Here is a 7,378-nt window from a genome sequence, read left to right on the forward strand (position 1 = left end):
TTAGAGATTTTTCAGAAATTGCAATATGGGCCTAGAGCCCATCTCAAATTTCAGCAATCCCCCACCAGATCTCGAGGGCCCATTGTGTCCTCTGTTCCAATTGCTGTTTCGATATACCAGTGTTTTAGTAAAGACCTGTTAAGGTTGAACTTCACCTAGAACAAGTGGCTACACTCCTTCACAACTGAACAATGGACTATGCCTTGAATTGTCAGTTTGGCGTAAAGAAGTTTCACTACATGTCTTACTAGTACTAGGCTGCCGAAGGCTGACCCCTCGGGTGGAGCATATAAGTCACACTCCTGGCCTATTCATGAGCTTACTAGAGATCACCCCAATCTCATAGACTGTGACCAGCAGTCGGGCTCATATAGGTGTGTTCCTCCAAAGATCGCTCTGTAGGATAGCATCTTGCTTTTATAAGCTTTGGAACACATTGAGACCGTAGTCATCCTACCATACAGTATCGAGAGTATTGCATCTCCAACGGAGTGGGTTAGTATAGTTACTCTCCTCAGTTCACCACTGGCTTGTTTTTCCAGGTCCTAGTTCATGGGATCTCCGATCATATAGGTTGGGTTACCACCATGGCAACTCATGTGGGTCTCATACCCATCTCCCTCGATGCATTATCTATCACAACACGTGATAGCCCTTTTGTAAAGGGATCTGCCAGATTCTTAGCCGTATGGACATAGTCCAACGCTATCACTCCGGAGTTTCTTAATTTTCTGACAGCTTTTAATCTCATTCTTATGTGTTTGGTGGACTTCATGTTGTCCTTTGAACTCTTCACCTTGGTGATGACAGTCTGATTGTCACAGTTCATAAGGATAGCCGGAACCGGTTTATCAACCAATGGCAAGTCCATCAAAAGATCTCGAAGCCATCTCGCTTCAACACCAGATGTGTCTAATGCCGTTAATTCTGCTTCCATTGTCGATCTCGTTAAGATCGTTTGCTTGCAAGACTTCCAGGAAACAGCGCCACCTCCAAGAGTAAACATATACCAGTTGTGGCCTTCATCCCATCAGCATCAGAGATCCAATTCGCATCACTATACCCTTCAAGTACCGACGGGTATCCGGTATAGTGAAGTCCATAGTTCATAGTACCTTTCAGATAGCGCATAACTCTCTCAACAGCATGCCAATGTACATCACCCGGTTTGGAAACAAACCGGCTCAGTTTGCTCACAGCAAACGCGATGTCAGGCCTCGTTGCGCTCGCTAGGTACATCAGTAAACCAATGATTTGAGAGTATCTCAATTGATCTTTAGCCATGCCTTTGGACTTTCGAATCAATACGCTAGGATCATATGGTGTTTGAGATGGTGTGCAGTCCGAATATCCAAAACGACTCAACACCTTCTCAACGTAATGGGATTGCAGAAGTGTGATCCCACCCTCATTATCTCTCAGTAGCTTGATGTTCAAGATAACATCAGCCACACCAAGGTCTTTCATCTCAAAGTTCTGAGATAGAAACGATTTGACCTCCTCAATGACTTTGAGGTTTGTTCCGAATATCAGTATGTCATCAACATACAAGCACAATATAACTCCTTCGCCCCCACCATGGCGATAGTATACACATTTGTCAGCCTCATTAACAACGAAACCAACAGATGTCAGAGTTGTATTAAACTTATCATGCCATTGCTTAGGTGCTTGTTTCAGGCCATATAAAGATTTTATCAACCTACACACCTTTCTTTCCTGACCATCTATCACAAAGCCATCAGGCTGTTGCATGTAGATTTCCTCCTTTAGCTCTCCATTTAGAAAAGCCATCTTAACATCCATCTGATGGACGAGAAGACCATGTGAGGCCGCCAACGAGAGTAATACTCAAATGGTGGTCAGTCTAGCCACAGGTGAATAAGTATCAAAGAAATCTTCCTCTTCTTGCTGGTCATAGCCCTTGGCCACAAGCCTAGCCTTGTACTTTTCAATCGTACCATCGGGCCTAAGCTTCTTTTTGAACACCCACTTACATCCCAGTGGTTTGCAACCATAGGGACGGTCAGTGATCACCCATGTCCCGTTAGCCATGATGGAATCCATCTCGCTACGGACCACATCCTTCCAGTAGTCAGCTTCTGGAGAGGCATACGCTTCTGAAATAGAAGTGGGAGTATCATCCACGAGGTACACGAAGAAATCATCACCAAAGGTCTTTGCAGTCCTTTGTCTCTTGCCCCTACCAAGGGTTTCCTCGTCATCCTCCTCGGGATTTTCATCATGTGTTTGTTCATAATATTCCATAGGGATGGCAGGTTCAGGAGTCTCCTCAGATTCCTGTCTAGAAGTGCTTTGCATATCTCTCATAGGAAAAATATCCTCAAAGAATGTAGCATCCTTAGACTCCATAATTGTACCGATCTTCTGGTCAGGTACCTCAGATTTCACTACTAGAAATCTATAGCCAACATTGTTCTTAGCGTAGCCCAAATTAATGCAGTCCACGGTCTTATGTCCAAGCTTACGCTTTTTGGGGATCGGCACGTTGACTTTCGCCAAACAGCCCCAAGTGCGCAAGTACGAGAGTGTCGTCCTTCTCTTTGCCCATTTCTCATAGGGAGTGATCTCACTATCCTTTGTCGGAACTTTATTCAGGACATGACATGCCGTCAATATAGCCTCCCCCCACCATGCCTTGGATAAACCCAATGTATCTAACATGGCGTTAACCAAATCAGTTAGAGTATGGTTTTTCCGCTCGGCAACCCCGTTTGACTGGGGTGAATAGGGAGGCGTCCTCTCATGAATAATGCCGTGTTCCGCACAGAAGGAATCAAACTCACTCGAGAAGTACTCTCCACCACGATCTGACCGGACTCGTTTAATTTTCTTTTCAAGTTGATTTTCAACTTCTGCCTTATAGATTTTAAAGTAGTGTAGAGCCTCATCTTTAGTATTTAACAGATACACATAGCAATATCTAGTGGAATCATCTATCAATGTCATGAAGTATCTCTTTCCACCTTTAGTCAACACACCATTCATCTCACAAAGATCAGAATGTATGAGTTCTAATGGTGCCAGGTGTCTCTCCTCCGCGGCCTTATGAGGCTTGCGAGGTTGCTTAGCTTGCACACATGAAAGGCACTTAGAACCTTTGGCTAAAGTGAAACTCGGGATTAAATCCAACTTGGCTAGCCGCGTCATAACACCAAAACTAATGTGACAAAGACGTGAATGCCAAACTTCAGATTCATTAACATTCGAATGAATATGGTTCACGACTTTATTACAAAAATCTGCGAGGGAAACGCGGAACATCCCTCCGCTCTCATAACCTTTTCCAACAAAGAGTCCATATTTTGTAACAACTAATTTATTAGACTCGAAAACCAACTTAAACCCTTCTCTACATAGAAGGGAGCCACTAACGAGGTTCTTCTTGATGGCGGGGACATGCTGCACGTTCTTCAGCTGCACGATCCTTCCCGAAGTAAACTTCAGATCGACCGTGCCAACACCATGAACAGAAGCACTCGCGCCATTCCCCATCAATACGGACCCGTGACCTGTGACCTGGTAAGAAGTGAACAATGAAATGTCAGCACACACATGAACACCTGCACCTGTGTCCACCCACCAACCGTTGGGTTGAAACACTGAAAAAACAGTAAATAAATTACCGTACCCAGATGCACCATTCTCATTGTTGCCCACAATCATGTTGACAGACTTGGAGTCCTGTCCTGACTTCTTGTACTTGTTTGGGCACTTGTTGGCCCAATGTTCAACCGAACCACAAGTAAAGCAGCCCTCGTCCTTCTTGTTCTTCTTGAAGGTCTTCTTACCCTTCTTCTCAAAATCGGTATTGTGTTGGACACCGTTCTTTCCCTTGGGCTTGTGGGAGTTGAAGTTCTTCTGGTTCACCATGTTGGCAACAGAAGTCGCTTCGGCCCCTTTTCCGTGCGAGTCTTTTGCCCTCGAATTCTGCTCAACACTCAGATGGCAATGACATCCTCCACAGAGAATTCATGCCTCTGATGTTTCAGAGTTGTGGCAAAGTTCCTCCAGGAATTAGGGAGCTTAGCGATTATGCAGCCCGCGACAAACTTGCCCGGTAACTCGCACTTGAGAAGCTCAAGTTCCTTAACAATGCATATTATCTCATGAGCCTGCTCCAATACAGGACGGTTTTCAACCATCTTGTAATCGTGGAACTGCTCTATAATATACATCTCGCTCCCTGCATCGGCGGCCCCGAATTTAGATTCGAGCACCTCCCACAAGTCCTTGGCAACATGCACATGTAAATATGCGTCGACCAGTTTATATCCGATCACACTAAGAACTGCTCCGAGAAACACAACGGTAGCCTCCTTGAACGCCTTCTCCTGTTCAGGAGCAATCGTTCCCGTGGAGACACCGGTGACCCAGAACACGTTCATAGCCGTGAGCCATAACGTGGTCTTAGTCTGCCAACGCTTGAAGTATGTACCGGTAAACTTATCCGGTTTCAGTGCAGCGGCAAAGCCACTTGCCGAGAAATTCCTACACATAATAGGTTTTTGGATTGTTGAGTAAATAGGCAATTTCTCGATTAAATTAATCCATGAGTAAATCACTAGCATGGCATTGACTAAGTTGATGACGTACTGACTCTGATCTAAACATGCACGTACTAAGCAAACAGTAGACAAATCTACACATACTGCTAGTACTGCTAATATGAAAATAAACAGGAGCGGGATAAACGAGTTATACCCTCCAGTAGGCCACGCAGAGGCCGCGGCTTTGGTGGCAGCAGCGGCGTCCTCGGCGACCTTCTTGTCGGCTTCAGCTTTCTCGGCGGCGGCACGGTCGGCGTCGGTGGACATGGTGATGACGAAGGCGACGCGGACGTAGAGGAAGTAGACGATCGGAAGCGAGCAGTCGCGTAATCGCTGCCCAAAAACCTATTCGCCCCTCACCCCGAACAGGAACCAGAAGGGTGTGGTTTCGGAGACCTGCTCTCCCGTCGACCGTGTACGTGGCGGACGGGATGGAGTCACCGGCGGCAGCAGCAGCAAAGGAACGATGGTGGGCGTGCGCGTGAGCAGATGTGATCTGTTCGTGGCGGCTAGGGTTAGGAGACAACGCATACTTATAGACGCAGCCGCGTGGAGAGACGTGGGCTCGACCCACGTCCGAGTCCGTGACAGCCCACGATCCGACGTCTCAGATCGTGGCCCAGCTGTCAGAAAACTCTCCGTTAGTGACTGGCAAAAATAAGCGCGTAGGTGTGAGCTCGGCTCGGCTCAATCCCGCAACCCGCGGCGCGTCGTGACGAGGCGTGGCGTGGCGAGGCGGGCGGCGGAGGAGGAGTGCACGAGGGCCTCTTCTCTTCTCAAGCTCCAATAGCATGTAGAAGAGAAACCCTTATAAACCACTCCAACTCTCCTTCCACTTCCGGGGTGGGACTAAACTTCCCACCACACCTAGTGCCATATAACCCACATGGGCCCTTAGAGATTTTTCAGAAATTGCAATATGGGCCTAGAGCCCATCTCAGATTTCAGCACAAACTCCGCCCGCCAACGAATGGCGTCTTTTTCTTTTTCTGAGCCCGAACTCAGTACAATCAGCGAGCTACAACAGAGGAGAGAACTGGCCTTATACCCGCACGCACGCACACGCTACGCCACGCTCTGCACGCATGCACACCCCACGTCCCACGCTCCTAGACCCTCTCACCCGACGCGCTCGTACGCAGTCGCCGTAGGCCGATTCCAGCACCCCGACGCGGTCACTCCCCCGCTCGTCTCGCCCACACGCAACGGCCCACGCGCTCGAACGCGAGGACACACACGCACACACACCTGGTCACGCACACACGCGACCTAGGCTGCCACGGCCAAGCCCAACGCGTTCACCGCCGTGCACGCATGCGCACCGCGTCCTGGGCTCTTCCACGGCTTATTCCCAACACACTCCCCTAAGCCGTGAACTAGAGGAGGCCGTCGTCCTCGATGCCGGCGACGTCCGCCAGCAGCGCGTGCTCTGCCGCCGGCTCCCTCTGCAGCTTGGGACAGTCCCTCTTGAAGTGGCCGCGCACGCCGCACTTGTAGCAGCGTCCACGCCGGTTCCCGCCACTGCTCGACACCATGCTCTTGTCGTCGTCGTCGTCGTCCCGAGCACCGCCGTGTCGACGCTCCCGCGCTGCCCACTGCGCCGCCGTCATGAGAAGCTGCTCACCCCCGCGCTCGCCGCCATCTTCTCCATGGCGCCGAACCCGCTCGTCGAACGCGCGCGGCCGCCCGAGTGTCGAGTCGAACGCCATGGTCGTCACATCACAGAATTGCTCAATGTCGGTGACGATGGGGAACAGCCGATCCGGGATGGTGTCCAGCAGCTTCTTCACGAGCGCCGCATCGCCCAGCGTCTCCCCGAGGTTCGCGTACCTCGCCGTCATCCCGGCCAGCCTCCTAGCGTACGCGTCCAGCGCCTCGCCGTCCGCCATCTTCAGGCGGTCGAACTCCCCATGCGGCGTCGCCAGCCTCGCCGCGCGGACCCGATCGGCGCCGATGAACCTCACCTTCAGGGAGTCCCATACCTCCCTGGCGGTGGGCTTTGTCGCCACCGAGAGCAGCACGTCCTCCGGCAACGCTCCGAGCAGCAACGCACGCGCCCTCTTGTCCTTCCTCGCGTTCACCGCCGCATCGCCCGGCGCCACCGCCTCCCACACGGTGTGCACGTCGAGGATGGCCTGCGCCTTGATCGCCCAGACGGTGTAGTTGTCCACCGTGAGCATCGGCATCGCCATCGACACCGATCCACCCGTGCCACCGCCGTGAGGAACCAACGCCATGGTCACCGGTGATCGCCTGAACCGAAGCTCTTTATACCAATTGTTGGTGCCTAACCCTAGCCCTAGACTGCCCTAGCTGCTGGCTCTCTCTCTCTCTGGCTCAAACCAGCGAAGAAGAAGTAGAAGGAAGAAGAAGGACACAGGACACAAGTGTTATCCCGGAGCACGAACTCCGCCCGCCAACGAATGGCGTCTTTTTCTTTCTCTGAGCCCGAACTCAGTACAATCAGCAAGCTACAACAGAGGAGAGAACTGGCCTTATACCCGCATGCACGCACGCGCTACGCCACGCTCTACACGCATGCACACCCCACGTCCCACGCTCCCAGACCCACTCACCCGACGCGCTCGTACGCAGTCGCCGTAGGCCGATTCCAGCGCCCCGACGCGGTCACTCCCCCGCTCGTCTCGCCCACACGCAACAGCCCACGCGCTCGAATGCGAGTACACACACACACACACACACCTGGTCACGCACACACGCGACCCAGGCTGCCACGGCCGAGCCCGACGCGTTCACCGCCGCGCACGCACGCGCACCGCTTCCTGGGCTCTTCCACGGCTTATTCC

The 7,378-nt window shown here is 51.5% G+C and overlaps 1 pseudogene; it reads right to left on the reverse strand.

Annotated features, from left to right (window-relative positions):
* Positions 1-5,947: 5,947 nt before the first annotated feature.
* LOC119290089 lies at positions 5,948-6,551 on the reverse strand (annotated as a pseudogene).
* Positions 6,552-7,378: the final 827 nt, after the last annotated feature.

Source organism: Triticum dicoccoides, chromosome 4A (assembly GCF_002162155.2).
Source record: "Triticum dicoccoides isolate Atlit2015 ecotype Zavitan chromosome 4A, WEW_v2.0, whole genome shotgun sequence".
Classification (NCBI taxonomy): domain Eukaryota; kingdom Viridiplantae; phylum Streptophyta; class Magnoliopsida; order Poales; family Poaceae; genus Triticum; species Triticum dicoccoides.